The sequence below is a fragment of the Mus caroli genome, chromosome 14, assembly GCF_900094665.2.
Source record: "Mus caroli chromosome 14, CAROLI_EIJ_v1.1, whole genome shotgun sequence".
In the NCBI taxonomy this organism is placed as follows: domain Eukaryota; kingdom Metazoa; phylum Chordata; class Mammalia; order Rodentia; family Muridae; genus Mus; species Mus caroli.
This window is the reverse complement of record NC_034583.1, coordinates 90565355-90582755: the sequence shown is the minus strand read 5'-3', so window position 1 is coordinate 90582755 and position 17401 is coordinate 90565355. Positions and strand designations below refer to the sequence as shown.

The 17401-nt window shown below is 40.7% G+C and overlaps 1 protein-coding gene across 1 annotated transcript in view; it reads left to right on the top strand.

The window, feature by feature from the left end:
* The first annotated feature begins 16082 nt into the window (after window positions 1–16082).
* Window positions 16083–17401, top strand: part of Klf12 (Kruppel like factor 12) — a 411764-nt gene continuing 410445 nt past the window's right edge. Inside the window, exon 1 of the mRNA XM_029469153.1 lies at window positions 16083–16123. The gene's annotated coding sequence lies outside the window, so the exon portion shown is untranslated. The remainder of the gene's footprint in view (window positions 16124–17401) is intronic.

Below are 17401 nucleotides of genomic sequence, written 5' to 3'. Positions count from 1 at the left end.
CCCAGGAGGTGCAGGCAGGAGGGCTGAGGGACTGAGGCCAGCATTGTGACACCCTGTCTCATGACAAAACAATATGGCTCAACAGATAAAGGAGCCGGCTGCCAACTCTGTCTATCGGAGCTCTGAGTTCTCTTTTTTCAACCACATGGGAGAAGGAATGATTCCTTCTGACCTACACGTACATGCACACATACGGTTACACACACACAATAACAAACCAATATCTATTAAAATAAGTAAATAAACAAAATCTCAACAGAATAGATTAATAATAAATATGCATTCTGTGTTTATATAGGCTACTCTAGGCTAGACAAAAAAATTGAGAAAGATGAGTTATATATATTTTCTCCTCTGTGCTGTATAATAAATTATTATTGCAACCTTGGTAAGTTAAAACAACAACAACAACAGCAACAAAGTAGATGAGAAATACAAAACGAAAGTGTGTGTACTTAGTATTATATCAATTTGACATAATCAGAGAGGAAGCAGCCTCCATGAGATCATGCTGTTGGCAAGCCTGTAGAACATTTTCTTGATTCGAGCGATTCATGGTGGAAGGTGAAGCCAACTGTGGGTGGGGCCATCCCTAAGTTGATGGTTCTGGGTTCTATAGGAGCAAACCATAAGGAACAAGCCAGTAAGCAACACTCTTCCTTAAAGTCCGCATCAGCTCCTGCCTCCAGGTTCCTGCCCTGTTTGAGTTCCTGCCCTTACTTCCTTAGATGGTGAACAATGATGTGTTCCTGTTAGCCAAATAAACCCTCTCCTCCCAAAGCTGTTTTGGTCATGGGGCTTCATCTCAGCCTTAGTAACCCTGATTAGAACACTGTCAGAGGTTGGGCTCCTTCTGCATCCAGGAAGGGGGACATGAACTACCTTTAGAGGCTTGTGTGGTTCATGGTAACTGCTACTATTCCTTGACTTGTACTAGCAATGTGCCAACCTGGCTCTATCTCAACATAGTCTTCATTCTCTGTATGTTACTGTGTCCTTAAATGTTCCTTTACAATAATAATAATAATAATAATAATAATAATAATACTCATTCATCTTTATAAAGTTTTTTTTAACTTGGAGCCTACCCTAAATCTAAGATAGTTTTATTTTAAAGCCTTAAATTTTTTTTCTTCTAAACACAGATCTTTATCTGATAAATCAAATGTCAGTAAAAGCTATCTTAAAGAGTTTCCACGAACCAAAGTACTGTTGGGAGATGGCTTGGAGGTTAAGAGTGCTTGATACCATGGTAAAGCACCTGGGTTTATTTCCCAGCACCTCTATGGAGGGTCACAACCACCTGTAACTCCAGTTCCAGGAGATCTGGCATTCCCGCACCAGTGTGGACAGTAAACTCACCCAAGATGGACGGGCAGCTCAGCAGATAAGAGCGCTAGCTCCTCTAGCAGAGAAGGCCCCATCAGTTCCATCCTCAGTAACCTCAGAGTTGCTCACAAGTATAACTTTAGTCCCAGAGGATCCAAACCCCTGCGCTGGCCTCCACACACAGCTAGCACACATGCACAGATGTACAGGCAGACCAAATACCCATACAGGTAACTACAACATTTTTAAAAATCATAAAATAACTGAAGGAACTTATTTATCTTAGGGTTTCCATCATCATGCAGACCAAAATATTTCTCATATCTCCCTGGAATGTGCTGAGCAGATAATAGAATCTGCACTCCCCAGCTCTTACTAACACTGTTGGGAAAGTGAGCTGAGGTCTTAGCTCTGTCTGGGAAACTGAAGTGTGGGAAGCTCCAGCCTGTTTCTCTGAGATTCAGGTAATCAGAACCTGGACTCCCTTTACTTCCTTCTCACCAGGACACAGGATGTTCCTGCATTTGCGGAACCAGTAAATCAACTCCGGGAGCTCTTTTAATTCTAATTCTTAAACAAAGTCTTCATGAGTTGAAAACTGAACTAGGTGAGCTAGGAACACATCTTAGGAACGGAACATATGCCTAGCTTGGGCGAGGCCGGAGTTCCTTCTCCTGTGTCACAGAAGCAGAAAGGAATGAACGAAGTAACAAATTAGTGACTGATTCACTGGGGATAATTCACTGAGGAATTTTTTTCCACTTTGGGCTCTTTCCTTACTGCCTTTTGCAATATACTCAATAAAGCAGTTTGGATTTGTGCCTCCATTTGTTTATTTATTTATTTATTTAGAAAAAAAATCTTTCATGGCTTCCTTTGTAATCACTCAGAGAACATACACTGCAAACAGTTCATGCATCAGACAAAGTTCTTGACCAGGGAAAGCTTACTCAGGCCCATTAAGCTTGTTTTCTATATAGTTTTATATAATTTATTCCATCTCCTCCCAGGGCCCAAGATTCTACTACTAGGAGTGACTCCTATTTTTTTTTCACCAGTCCTCTAATTATCTCCTTAAAATCAATGCCGTGCACAGTCTCTCTTGTGGTTGTCCCAAGATTGATTTGTGTGGGACTCACTTTATTTTGCTGTTTTTCTCCTGTGACAAAACCGTCGTTCAGGAGTTCAGGAGGAGCCTGATCCTATCAGGAAGGCAAGGAGCCGAGTAAGAGATCCCACGAGCCTCTGCTAACCTGAACTCAGATTGCCTACATCTGCAGCATGTGCCCTTTCTTCTGGATTCTCTGAGCTGCCCTTGAGGCCACACATCCCACAAACCCAGACCTCCACCCTCCACCCGCTGTGAATCCCTCACACGGTGGCCAGGAAGGAGTCCAGCCAAACGTTCTTTGGCCACACCCGTCTTGTCTTCTTTCACACAACAGTCACGGCCTTCACAGGTCACTACCTTCACCCTGACCTCTGGATGCCAAGATCCCAGACCCCCTACAGGGCCCTTCCTGAAACCCCCAACGTGTCTCCTTCTCTCTCTTCTACTCATGCTTAAGCTGTACCTTATTCATCCCACTGAGGTTCCGATGAAGGAAGTGTTACAGAGAAACATGATCTTAAAGGCTACAGTAGTTTAAATAGAATAATAACAAGCCAGCAATTACAGCACAAGAGACAGTGCCCCCCCCCCCCACACACACACACAGAGATCAACACAGAATCTGGAAACTTTTTCTCTCATACAAGACCCAAGGTGATCAAAAAGTCCATGGCTCAAACTCTTTGAAGAGAGCCAGCCACCCTGTGCAGGTTGACATTCTCTATTCATTAAACAAACAAACAACAAACAAACAAACAGTCTCAAATAGCCCAGGCAGATCTCATGTTCATTACTTGAGTGGGAATCCACGTGAACTTCTGATCGTCCTGCTCTAACCTCCCAAGGTTATAGTTAAATGAGCTGCATCCTCAGCTCCCCTGTTCAGAAACTGACAGAAGGATGAGGGTTAAGAACAGGGCTGAGGTACAGCTTGGGTTTGGGGGGCAGGGTCTTGTTTCTATGTTTGTTTTGTTTTGGATCCACGGGTAACCAAAGGGATGATGGTAACCTAGACCATAAATTCATCTTGTCCTGTTGTCACTTAGAGATTCTCCTTCCTTGCCCTATCCTAGTATTTGTGTCCATGTCACAAGCTCCTGCTTAGATCATACCCTGTGTCTGCCCCTATATGTTGCCTGTCAATCTCATGTGGCCAATGCCTTGGACTGAATATCTCCATCTCTGCCCTCCTCCCAAATTAAGTCACAGCTCCGGAAAACACTTCATTCAAATATAAGAGTTGTATTCCACACAATCATCCGCTAGTCCATAGAATTTGGACGGTGCAAGTGACTTCACCCTTGCTACAGGGATCTTTAAGCAAGCCAGTATTTAAGCATATAAGCCCAAGAAGTTTCTTCTTAGGAATCTGTCACTGAACAATAATTTAGGAGAAATGAAACATAACAAATACAAGAGTATTGATTATACGATCTTACATATATTTCAAATTTTCTAAGTAAACCAAATATTCATTGAATAAAGTCACATGATAGTAGTAGGCAGCCTTTAACAATATTTATCTTTATTCATTGATTTGGAAAGTTCTCTAAAGCACTAAAGGGATTCACGGCAAAATGAAAAAGGATATAAAAAACTGTACATATAGTTTCACTAAATATAAGTTTATGTGGCATGCTGCCCTGTATACACATGCAGATAACAACTTTAATAAAAAAATGTTGAGCATTCTATCAGTCTCCAAAGTGGCCCTTCTAGTGAGTTCATCCAGTGTCTTTTTTAGAGTTTTCAGTGCTCTGCTGAACATATTTTTAGGAATTAAGGGAGAAACTTAATTCACTATTGTTAGTTTTAGGATAAGACAACCATTCAAAGGTGATAATCAGACAGGTATCCATTCAAATTCTCACTCTCAGAGAAGTTCATATCACTATCTAGACATGCAAGCACCATGCTTGTAATCCCCTCAAACAACACAAAGCATACTTCAGGATACGGCTGGAGAACAGTCATCAATTTTCCTAAGCTCTTAGCTATTGTCACTTTCCTTTCCTTCATTCCTTATGTGGGCAGGTGCTCTTCCAATGAAAATCTACCTAGGGTAGCTAGAAGGAAAACCTCGGGAAAGAGCGGAGATGGAAGATTATCAGGAAGAAAGGGAACAGGGATGAACACTTACGTTTATGTATTTTCATTCTGAAATAATGATTATTTGCAAAAGAGACAACAGATTTGAAAGAAACTGAATGCCATTTTCAAATGTTTGCTTCCTGCTCACTATGTGTTTTCATAATGCAAGCACTAACCTTAAAATGAAAGGCACGTAGTTTTTTAAGAAGGGTTGATCTCAAGTTCCAAATGTCTACAACCAAGATCAACTCTCTGTCAAGTGACAAAACATTACTCAGTGAACAAATGATTTCCCCACTCCACCCCCACATCCCTGGACACTATGAATGTAGTGTGAGGGAGAAGGGAAATCTTGTTCAATTTTAAAGGCTGCAGCTTATATTGGAGAAAATGGACAATCATAGATAGCAGGCTTATTATCAAGTAGCCAGCACTAATACCTTGCCACTTGATGAGTTACAGTTGGTTTGACTCCAGAGGAGGACAATTTGATACAATGTACAATGGTGAGCACTTGGAGATGCCATGATACAGGAGTTCCTGAGCCTATTCCCTAGAGACATAACTTCCCCACATATATTCAGAGATTTAAGCAGGGCTAGCTGTCACAATGTTAATAACACGAACAAAAGAATGGATTAACAAATTTAAGAATTGTCCCACAGTGGTGAAAAATGGAAGCGCAACTGCATGGAGCATTATGGGAACTGTTGGACAGATGATTGGAAAACTGGGCACATGTTATTTCTGATCTCAATGCTTTTCCCACGCTCTATATTCACCTCCACTTCCCTATCAAAAGGTGGAATCACCGTCCCCTGCCACTGGCTTTAAATGGGGCTTTACAGCTGATAGGGTCCCAAGACAGAAGCTGCGGTGGCTTCTGCGATTGGATGACAAAAGTGAGCTGATCCCTGTTGATTCCAAATGGAGCTGGACTTTGGAGCACTTATTTGCTTTGTACAGAGCCCCAAAGCCCACAAACTAGAAACACGCCACAGGAAAAAAGACATAGATCTAGGAAAGAAATGCTGGGGCAGGGGTGGGGGTTGTCAAATGGGACCTGTAACTCATAGGTTATGAACCTACATACTCATTTGGTGACACTGTTTTAAGCTGTTTGTGGGACCTCTAGAAAGCATAGCCTTGTGGAAGAAGTGCATCATGGAGAACAGGACGTTGAGAGTGTATATCCTGGACCCATATGCTGTTGTTTTTCTATTTCTTGTGTGTGGATAAAATGTGATTCCTTTGCTTCCTGCTCCCATGGCCATTGTATGCCTTTCTCACCATTACAGACTTGGGAATATCATACAAAATAAGCCTTTCTTCTTCAAGTTGCTTTTGGCCATGATATTTTATTACAGCAACAAAAAAGTAACTAATTCAGGTGCACAAAGGGGTTCTATGTGGTTCAGTACCAGGCAGTTCTCTTGCTGGTCCATCATTGTGTGACTGAAGACATCGAAAGATTACAATCCATCAGCCATCAGGGTTCACACACATTAGAGACCTGAAGCCATAACTCCCAAGCCAGGCTTCTCTTAGGTTCTTGAGAGTGGTATAATAAGATACGTCTTAGTATGTCAATCCACCATAAATGATGGTGGCTATGTTAAGACACCAAGATACAAGTCATTTGTGTCAGAGGAATGGCTAATAGAAGCGAATACCAAGCAAAAAAAATAAATAAGAAGCACATTTGAGAGAAGTTTTAGCTTCTGAAATAATTTTATGGTGCTAAAAAAAGTAAAGCAGAAAAACAAAAGGCAATGAGTTTAGAAATAATGACAATACATTGTATATACATGCAAATTATTAAAACTACAAAGTTAATAATTTTTAAAAAATGGAAGAAGACCAGGAGTACTGCTCAGTGATACTATGTATAAGTGTCTGGGGTCAATCTACACTGCCCCCAGTGAATCACTAAAGAAAGAAACTGCATCTAGATTTTTAGTTCGTTGAGATCAAAGAATATTTCTTTTATTTCTGCTTATCAAAATATATTTTCTGGGGCTTGAGAGGTGGCAGTTAAGAGCACTGGCTGTTCTTCTAGAGCACCTACATGGATGCTCACAACTGTCTGGAACTCCAGTTCAAGGGTATCTGGACCCCTCACACAGCCTTGCCTGCAGTCAAAGCCCCAGTGCACATAAGACAACTCCTTTTCTTTTAGCACACTAAGCAGTTCATTTTAGTGAGTGACACTTGAGCACTCAGTTGTATGCTTCCTATAGTAAGACCTAATCTCTGACATACAAATGTGGGAACAAATGAAATCTATCATACTAATTACAATGTTTGAGTCTTTGCGGTAGCTGGGATCTATCAGAAAGGTTACTGTATTGTTAGAGTTTTCCAGATAAGCAAAACTAATAGGAGACATACACCTAATTTTAACATCTACTACAGTGTAGAAAACCACAAGTGTTCACTTTAGTAGTTCTGGTATCATGTTAATCACAGCTAATTCTTCAGCCCCAGCTAACCAAAACCACAGCAGCTTCACAATCAAAATAGCAACAGCCTTAATAAGAGTCTTTAATCTTCCCTCTGAAATTTCACAAGCCAGGTCTCCATTTTCTGCACTGTTCTCAACATTATTTTCCAAGCTCCTACACAACATCCCACAGAACTCTTTTTTTTTTTTTTCGAGACAGGGTTTCTCTGTGTAGCCCTGGCTGTCCTGGAACTCACTCTGTAGACCAGGCTGGCCTCGAACTCAGAAATCCACCTGCCTCTGCCTCCCAAGTGCTGGGATTAAAGATGTGTGCTACCACCAACTGGCTTTTTTGTTGTTGTTGTTGTTTTTCCTTTCTCTATACTTTTTATTTGTTATGATGGTTGGGATGGAGAATGTTGCCCATAGATTCCTGCAATTAAACTTGGACCCAATCTTTAATTTACCTTTGAGTAATTTTTTATATATGTATATATATATTCACACACACATACACACACACATACGTGTGTGTGTGTGTGTGTGTGTGTGTGTGTGTGTGTTGTTGTTTCTTTAAGATCAGTCTAGCAAGGAGTGGTTCCACACATCTTTAATCCTACCACTTGCCACTTGGGGGATAAAAGCATGTGGATCTCTGAGTGTGAGGCCAGCCTGGTCTACAGAGTGAGTTCTAGGACAGCCAGGGATATACAGAAAAACCCTTTCTCAAAAACAAACAAACAAGTAAACAAACAAACAGACCAAACAACAAAAACAATAGCAGCAATCAGTGTGAAATCTTTGTCTTTTCAAACAGAGTGAAACATAGTGCTCTTTATTAGATGAGAGATAGCTTAACCCTACTATTTGCTCCGCTAGTTTCTACTTACTGTACCTGTGCTTCTAGGCATTAGTTACTTCCATATGACCCTCTTTGGTAGATAGAAATGCATTTTCATGGATAAACACCCTTTTTTTTATTTCTCTGTAGCTTATAACCTAATAGGGGAGAGGGAGGCACTAAATACAATACTGTGTTTTTCATTTCATTGGTAAGTTAAGCCATTAACTCAAGGGCTTGTTTTACTTGTGTCTATGTGTTTGTTCAGTTCTCTTATTATTGAGGAATTTTTTATTTATAAACAGCAGCAGTGTCTATTAGTGGGCTTCCTGTTCCCTCTCTTTCTTTGCTCTCCTCTTCTATAGTATCTTCTAAAGCATCTTTTTTAGTGACTGACAGTATGGTTATATGCGCTAATATCCATTCACTTGATCCTTCAGATTTCAGTGATATCTCTGAACTCACTATTGTAGAGGAAGTTATCAACAAACCCACTCTCTGTCTAAATTTTTATCAGCTAATGCTTTACTGATGTGGAGACACACCAACACCATATATCTCTACTTGGTCTCTTTGTACCCTTGCATTTTAGTTCATTTTCTCTTCCTCTTGAAGAGATTCAATGCCTTAAGATTGCCTCAGCCAGAGTTCTGAACCATCTCTAGGAATTTCATGCAGACAATTCATTGAAACAATATTCCTGGTGTCTTCCTGACTCAAAAGTTCCCCAGTTGCAGCCAGACGTAGTGGTATATGTTTGCGGTATCCACACTCGGGAGACTGAGATGAGGGGATCCAATTTTAAAACCAGCCTGAAATACATAATAAGACCCTGTTAGAAAATGAAAAACAAAAAAGTGCCTGTGTTAGAACTTCATTTGCTGTTACTGTGTTCCGACACCATGACAACCATGGTTCTAGAAGAATAAAACTTCATTAAGACAAGGAGGTGGGTGTGGCAGGAAGTGGCGGGTGTGGTGTCAGGAAGGGGAGACCGGAGCTCACACCTTAAATTGCAACCACAGAAAGCAGGAAGAGTAAGACTGGGAGGGGCCGGATATCTTTAGACTCTCAAAGCCTCCAGTGTGCTTCTCCCAACAAGATTACCCTTCCTAACCTTCTCTAAACAGCATGACCAAAAGGGCACGCAAGCACTCAGATATCTGTGCCTGTGGAGGACATTCTCATGCAGATCATTATAGGCCTGAACTGAGGTCTCCATTACATCTGAAAGATAGTTGGACTGGGTATTATAGGCCTGAACTGAGGTCTCCATGACATCTGAAAGATAGTTGGACTGGGTATTAATCTTCAGCTTATTTTTTCTCCTAGGAATATTATGCAATACTGCAGAATATACTCTTTAAGACTTGGGAGAATTTTTCTATTCTTTTGCATATTATTACTTCTTTGCTCTTTTATTCAGAGTGCGCCAATTCTTCTGTGGTGATGTTAAAGTCATGAAGTCTAGAAGTCCACAAACCCTCTCTTTATGAGTTGACACAGAGGAGGGGTGTTCCTACATCAAGAGGAGTTTATAAGGTTTTAATTTAGTCGTGCTTTCTTTTTCTGTTCTAGTTTGTTTTTCTGTTATTCTGATAAAACACCAACCAAAAACAACTTGGGAAGGAAAGGATTTATTTGGCTTACACCTCCAGGTCATCGTCCTTCATTAAAGGAAATCTAAACAGAAACTCCAGCAAGAAATCATAAAGGGAGCCGGGCGTGGTGGCACACACCTTTAATCTCAGCACTCAGGAGGCAGAGGCGGGGGGATTTCTTGAGTTCGAGGCCAGCCTGGTCTACAAAGTGAGTTGCAGGACAGCCAAGGCTATACAGAGAAACCCTATCTCAAAAAACAAAAGAAAAAAGAAAAACAAAAGAAAAGAAAGAAACCATAAAGGGATGCTACTTACTGATTCCTGCTCTGACTTACTCATTGGTTCATGCTTCGCTTGCTTTCTTTTACTTTCTTTAATTTTCTACTGATTCTTTGTGAATTTCACACCATGTGCCCCAATCCCACTCAATTTCCTGTCTTTCCACATCTGACCTTCACCCTTGCAACCTCCCTGACAAAAATATCTCACTGAGGATGCTGCAGTGTGTCACAGTGTTTCATGCAGTATACCCTTTAGGCCAAACAGCTTTTCTTGCAAATGTTCATTGCAGTGAGTCATAGGTCTGGTTCAAGGCCTCTGGCTTCTGCTATGCAATCAGTACTGGATCCTCAAGGGGACTCCTCTTGGATATCCTGTTGTTATCCTGTGTCATGGAGATTTTGCAGCTTTGATTCTGAGGGACTAGCCCCTTCATGTGCTCCAGCAGTTCATAGATAGAGTAGTTGTTGGGATGGGACAACTCAAAAGTCCCAAATCTGGACCTGGGTGGTAGCTGAGTTAGTCTGTCTGACAGCTTTCCCTAGCCCACAACACAGGGGCCAGCTCTCCTGCACTGCCCAGGGTAGAGTATGCTCAGCATGTATAAATACTAATTTCTTGAAAAAGAAGGTTGTAAGGTTGTAAATTTTCTTTTGCTCTTTTGCTTTTTTCTCTTTTTTTCCAAAACAAACAAACAAGGCTTTTAAAATAGACTTATACAAAGTTTTTTGTGTTAAATATTGCAAAGCTTATTTACATCATGAGGACTGGTAGATCTAATGAGAAAAAAAAAAAGGTACCAGTTAAAAAAATTCAGAGTATATCTGATTCAGGTTATAATTTTATGCAATAAACTGTCATATAGAATCCTCTATATGATGATTATAGAACAAATGCCCTGTCCTGGTGATAAGGGGAAAATTATATATCAGAATGAACTGATCTAGAGAAAAGCATGTCTAAATCATATAGGTGCCCAGATGTTTGCATTAATCTGCAGTGCACATTCCAAGGAGAAATATGAAGCAGCAGAGATCTTTCACTTTGGGGAACTTCTCAGAGTAACATACTCTATGATATTTTTACCCCAAAATAAATCTTTGGGACATGTGTTTAGCGTAAGTTTCCAGTACAGCACCCAAAGAGTTAAAAAAAAAAAGAGGTGTTGAGGGGAATGTTCATTCAAACACCAACAGAAGGATGACTTCCATGAGCACAGAAGTACAACAAAAAGTGTGTGTCCCCTAGAAAAGAGGCCCCAGAGGAACTGTAGAAACAGCAGCAGAACTCTTCCCTCTACTTCAGGGACGACCTACAAAAGGTGAACCTTGTCTCCCTGGAGATGAGCACCTGCAGAAAAAAGTCTTCAGGCCCCAGTCCAGTACCAAAGCCAGGATAACACAGTAGCAACCCTACCCACCTCTACACAGATTATTCCAGCAGAGCAAGAAGGAAGGGAACTGTGCTCGTGGCTAATATTGCCAGTTTGAGAGAATGGAGAGTTGCTGAAGAGATAAGCCCTTAGGCACACCATGAAGCGATTATCTAGATAATGTTAATTTACTTAAGAACTCTAATAGTGGGTGGCACCGTTCTATAGGACTGGGTCTTGGGCTGCATTAAAAGAAGAAAGCCAGTTAGCAGGTATCATTCTGGCCCCTGACTGTGGATGTAATATGACTGACCAGCTGCTTACCCTTGCAGCCGTGTCTTTTCCCACAATGACTGAGTGTACTCTCAAACTGTGAGCCAAAACAAATGCTTCCTGAGGCTGGAGAAATTTTTCAGTGAGTAGAAGGGCTTGAGTTTGGATTTCATAAAAATCTAGGTGTGGCCACATATGCCTGTAATCATGGCACCTTGAGGACTCATGGAAAAAAGAATGTTGTCTGCTACCCCAGCTGCAGATCTAGGGCGAGACCTTATCACAAAGGAATAAGGTAGAGTGTTGGAACAGGCTACTTGGCATCTTTCTCTGGCTTCTGTATGTGTATAGGCGTGTTCCTACACATATACATATATACATACATTAAAGTTGAATCCTCTCCTTTCCATAGTTGCTTTTGTTGGATATTTCATTGCAACAAGAACAGTTCACTACTGCAGGAATACTCCACCAACCAAGCTATCACTTACAGTCACCCTGAGTTAGTCGTGTCTTCTTTCCTATCATCTTAAAAATGTGAACTGTACAACTGACTTAATCTTGCATGTAGAGAACTAAGCAGTGTGAGAATCTTGATCACCTAGGTTAGGGACTGTAAAGTTTAAACCGTGACATGTGGAGGCATGTTTAGGGGTCCAGGGAACATTCCTACCAAGCATTCTTAAGCCATGAACTAATTCAAACCACAGACAAGACTTGGAGCAAATCAGAAACACGATCTCCTGAGAGCGATGTTTAGAACCCCAAGCCATGACGTTAAGAGCATTGAACATATATTAACAGACAACACAGGAAAAAAAGGGGCTGAGAGAGTTATATTTAGGCTCATTAGATCTGACTAGAGAAAAGGGGACAGGGTCAGAGGAGGGGGACAATGGACAGACAGATGGAGAAAGTAATGCTATGGAAAGGCTATCAGACATAAAACATGATTATAGTTGTTAATTATTAATAATAATATGTTATATCTTTCTGCTTATTACTACATATTACTATCACTAATATATTATATCTTTATATTTGTATTTGAGCTTAGACCTTGTATTATATCTAAATAATGGTATTTGAAATTCCTCTAATGAGCAGACATTTTAAAATGTGCTACCATTTAATAAGGTAGCACAAAAAGTACCAATGGAAATGTCTTTGTCTTAACAATATAACTGATGGGACTGTGGGTGGGTACAATTCTGAAGGTCTAGGCTAATATCTTGGTAGCAAGCACTCTACCAAAATGTACTTGGATTGTGATTCTGCTTAAAAGAAAAACAACCTCACCTGGACTCCGAGATGGACCTAAATTATTTGTAACAAATTGGCAAGGAAATAATGAGAAACTTTTCTTAATCTTTATGTCAAAGCAACCTGTTTTGAGAAATCAAGATTTTCCAGGCAGCTCGGGAAGACAAGGACTACCGTCTATGTTTAGGGATTTTTCAGATTATTTTCATCCCAGTAAGAGCCTGGTTGTATTGCTCTGTTAAGGGACGTGCCGTCAAGAACATCCATTTATATTCTAAAGCCAGGCCAACCAATTGCTTGAAGCATACTGCCAAACATGAATTATCTTACATTATGAATGAGCCCTTCAGTCTCCTAGAATACACTGGTCTTTACTTTGTAATAATTGTAATAATCCACCTCATCCCTGTTTTCCACAGACATTTATAATGTGTCTGATTTGTTAGAGCCACTTTTATCCCAGATGTGACTTAGAGAATCCTGTAAGGTTATGGCCTTCTTCTGCATGGCACTGCTGTATGGGGTGTAACTTACATTGGAGAAGGATAGTTTCTATCAAATGGGTTTGCTGACTGGAGCACATATAGCCTCAAGTACTTCATACCTAAAATATCCTACTGTTTCCTTTGTATAAACTGTGCTCTGTCGTGCTATCTTGAGACCCATCCTTCATGATTGCTCCCCAGCTTCCTCTCAGAATTTGAAAGCCAGCTCTCACTCCACACTTGTGATTGCTTAAATGAGTTTATAATCACATAACCAGCTGCAAGCAAACTCATCACCTTTTATAAATCTTAAGCTCTAAAGTCAGTACCAATATTTCATTATACTAATAATGACAACAGAATTCATTTTGTTTTATTTTTGTGTGGGAAGCAAGATCATACTATGTATTCCAGAATCACCTGGGACCATCTATGACAGCCTGGGCTTGAACTCACAACCCTTCTACCGTAGCCTAAGTGCTGAAATTACAGATACACAAAACCACTCCCAGTGGGAGTTTTGTTTTTAATTTGTAGAGAGAAGTTCCTTGTACTGAAATATTAATGTTCTGTGGATGAGCATATGAGATTTTATGGACTAGGAGTATTCTTTGAGCATATAGTGTCTGTTCATTCAAACATCCAGCAATCCAACAAACACCCAACAATCCAGGAATAGAATACACAGCAGCAGGAACCAGCCACTCCCATAGGCCCTCTCAAGCTCTCTCATTTATACCCGCTCCAAAACCCCCAAACTCTCTGCAGCTTGGCAAAATCACACCCTTCCTAGAACATGAGACAATCATAGTGACTGTGGACAATCTAAACCAGCCCCATATCCCATACTTGGGATTAAAACAAAAACAAAATCATATAGCATAACTAGGTTTTCGAAGAAACTAAAACTCTCACTATAGTCAAGTACTTGCCACATAAACACGAAGACCTAAGCATGATGATCAGAACCCATGAAAAGGGCCTATTGTGTGTGGCATGTGCTTGTGATTCCAGTGCCGGTAGACAGAGATAGGCAGATCTCTGGGGCTCCCTATCCAGCCAGCCAGCCTAGCTTACTTGGCCAGCTCATGTTCAGTGCTAGGGACCTTATTTCCAAAAATCAAGGGGGTGGTTCCTGAACAATAACACTGGAGGAAAGACACACATGCATATACATACATGAACAGAAAGACAGGAAGAAAGGATGACATTGTCCATTAGATATCCCAGGCATTCCTCTGGATTATGTGAATGTATCATGGAGCAAAAATAAGCCAAATAATATTTGTCTTTATTAGATCACAACCTAGCAAAATGTACACAGATTATCTTTGTTGCTCGTGTTGGCAAACTGAGGGGGGAAAAGGAGATCCTTAAGATCTTACATTAAGATCTTTACTATTCCATTTATAAGGTACAGTGTCTCAAACAGATGAAAAATACCAAAGTAAAGGATTGTGGGTAAAGAGTAAGGCGGGGGCGGGTGGGGTGGGTGGGTGGGTGGGGTACTCAGTTGTTTTTCCCTGAAGCTCTTTGCTCAGGAACCATCATGGGAAAATATGGAAAGCCCTATTGACAAGTTAGTCAGCTGGAAAGAATGTTTCGAGATCCAGAAACACACACTTAATACGCACAGAGTCCTTGGCCTTGGTAAATCTCCAACACGCAAAAGCAAGTTACCTACACCATCTGTGAACTGAGGATTCTCAGTGATAAGAATGTTTCTTGGAGTTAGTCAACTGAGGGTAAATTGGAGTTCCATTTCTTATAGACCATGTCCTGGTTTAACTTTCTATCACCATGACAAAGAACAGGATGAAAAGCAGCTAGGAGAGGAAGGGGCTCATTTGCCTCACACATCCTAATCATGTGGCATCACTGAGGCAAGCCCAGACAGGCACATAAGATGGGCAGGAACCTGGAGGCAGGAACTTAAACATAGACCATGGAGGAGTGCTGCTTACTGCCTTGCTCCCATGCGTGGCTTTGTTTGTTTTTGTACTAGACCCAGGACTACTTGCCCAAGGGTGGTATTACCAGCAGTGGCCTTGTTCCTTCCACATGGGTCATTATTCAAGAAACTGTCCCATGTCTTACCTACTAGCCAATCCAATACTCTGTTTCCTCCATTGAAGACCCATCTTCCCAGATTTCTCTAATCTGTGTCAAGCTGTGAAAAAGCTAACCATTACATGGCACTTACTGTGTTACTCTGTTAGTTACTGTGTTCTTTGCTGTGGTTAAATACCTGACAAAAACAATTAACAGTTTATGTTGGCTTCTGATTGGAGGATGCAGTTCACCTGGGTGACTAAGACAGCTGGGCAAGGCATGATGGCAGACACTAAGGTGGACAGTCAAAGGGCATCAACTTGGGAAGCAGAGCACAACGATGTGGATGAGCAGCCTGAATCCCATGTTTATTCAGCCCCAGGCCATGGAATACTGTTGTTCCCGTACAACCATTCTAAATCATTCTAGACACACCCAGATGTGTGTTCCTGGGGTGAGTGAAAGCTAGTCAGGTTGACTGTGAAGAATAACTGCCCCAGTCAAGTTGGAAACAAGGCGACCTCTGTAGGTCTCAGCTTTCTTCATGAGAAACTAGGAAAGGAGGTAACATCTAGTTTCCTGGCTGTTGTGGGTATCAAATAAGAAAAGACATTGCAGAGGTTTAGGGCATTGATATTTTTACACATACATTATAAAAAGAGAATGCGATAACAAAGAGGAAATAGTATTTTTAAACAAAAACCTACATGAAATTATTTAAAAAAAAAAAAAAAAGCATGGGCTCTTCTTTACTAGCCCAGAAATGAAAATTAAATTAGATTCTAATCTAGGGCTCCTTAAGTCCTTAAATTTCACTGTGGCTGATCTGTTTTTCTCCCCCTAGTTTGTTGACTGTTATCCCCATTACAGGGTCATCAAGCTCCTGTACATCACTGCAGAAAAGAATGACTTCTTAGATGGGGATAATAACACTGGCAGCGTGCTGCTGGAGACCTGAGACCTAGCGTATCCTCTGTGAGCAGGTATGGCTCCTGACAGGAACTGCAGGGTTACACATGGGTTAACTGACTTTAGTGGAGGTCCGCATCAAGACCCAATCATTCTGTCCGTCGAGCAATGGGAAAGTCTGTTCTTCTGACATATTTATAACTCTGTGGTTAAGACATTTGCTTAATGCTCTTTTTTATTTAAAGGTCTCTGGCCATTTCAACCTCTCCCCTTTTAACTTAGACATGCTTTGCAGGCTATTAATGTCCTTTAAGTACCTTCTTTATACTCGTATTACAATCTGGACCTAACAATTTTCAAAGAGTTGTTTTTTTTGAAAAAATTCCAAGATAATTATAGCAATTTCATTTTAAAATGGGGTGGGCAGGGGGGGCACATGTTCCAGTTAAAAATAAAGCTGTTAGATTTGAAATTTCAAGGAATTTTCTTTGCTTGCTTGCTGTAAGACATAGTTCATAGGCTTATGTGTGCTCAGGAAAAGCATTACATTGCATTTCACATAGGTTTAAAATGTGCTTGGGGACATCGGTTATTAACCTTTGACCCTGACTCAAGACAAAGCTCAGAAATAGGAGGGAAAAGAAAGTTCAGGTTTGATTGCCAAATATGTAGAGAATTATGTATTTCCTTTTTAACTTTGAGGCTGCTAGATAAAATAGCCAAATATATTTGGGCTGCTTGTTAAACATGCTATTAAATCAAAAGATGACATTTGTAAACAATATTGGCAGTTAGGTAATATAAATATTTTTACTAGCCAGTGATTGTAAGAGATACAGATCCTCAGTATAAATGTGTGTGAGTGGACATGAGTCCACACACATGCACACAAAGAGATAGGGTTACTCCCGGTGCACGTGTCTAGATTTTCATAGCGGACCCAGCCATATGGTTCTTGTCTCAGAGGCTGCCCAGTGAACTCATGCACGTGTGAGGGAGTTCCAGCAGGCAAGGAGGCATATAAACAATGAGCATAACTCATAATGAAATGAAGAGGTAAACCAATAGCCGACTATGTCACTATAATGAAGAACATCAAACATTTTAATGAGTAATTTAAATAAGTGAACATACCATATGTTAATATAATCAATTGTGAAAGGCTGTATATTTCTGGCAGGATGTGATAGCCACCTCCATTCTTTCTACCTACGTATTTGGGAACCTCTTTGTAGCTGATAGAGCAGGCCCAAACCTAACACTGTCTAATAGACAATGTATTAGACTTGTGAAATGCTGTTGGCTCCTGTTTTAGTCCAACAATGAAGAACTACTTAGAGCATCTGAAGGAG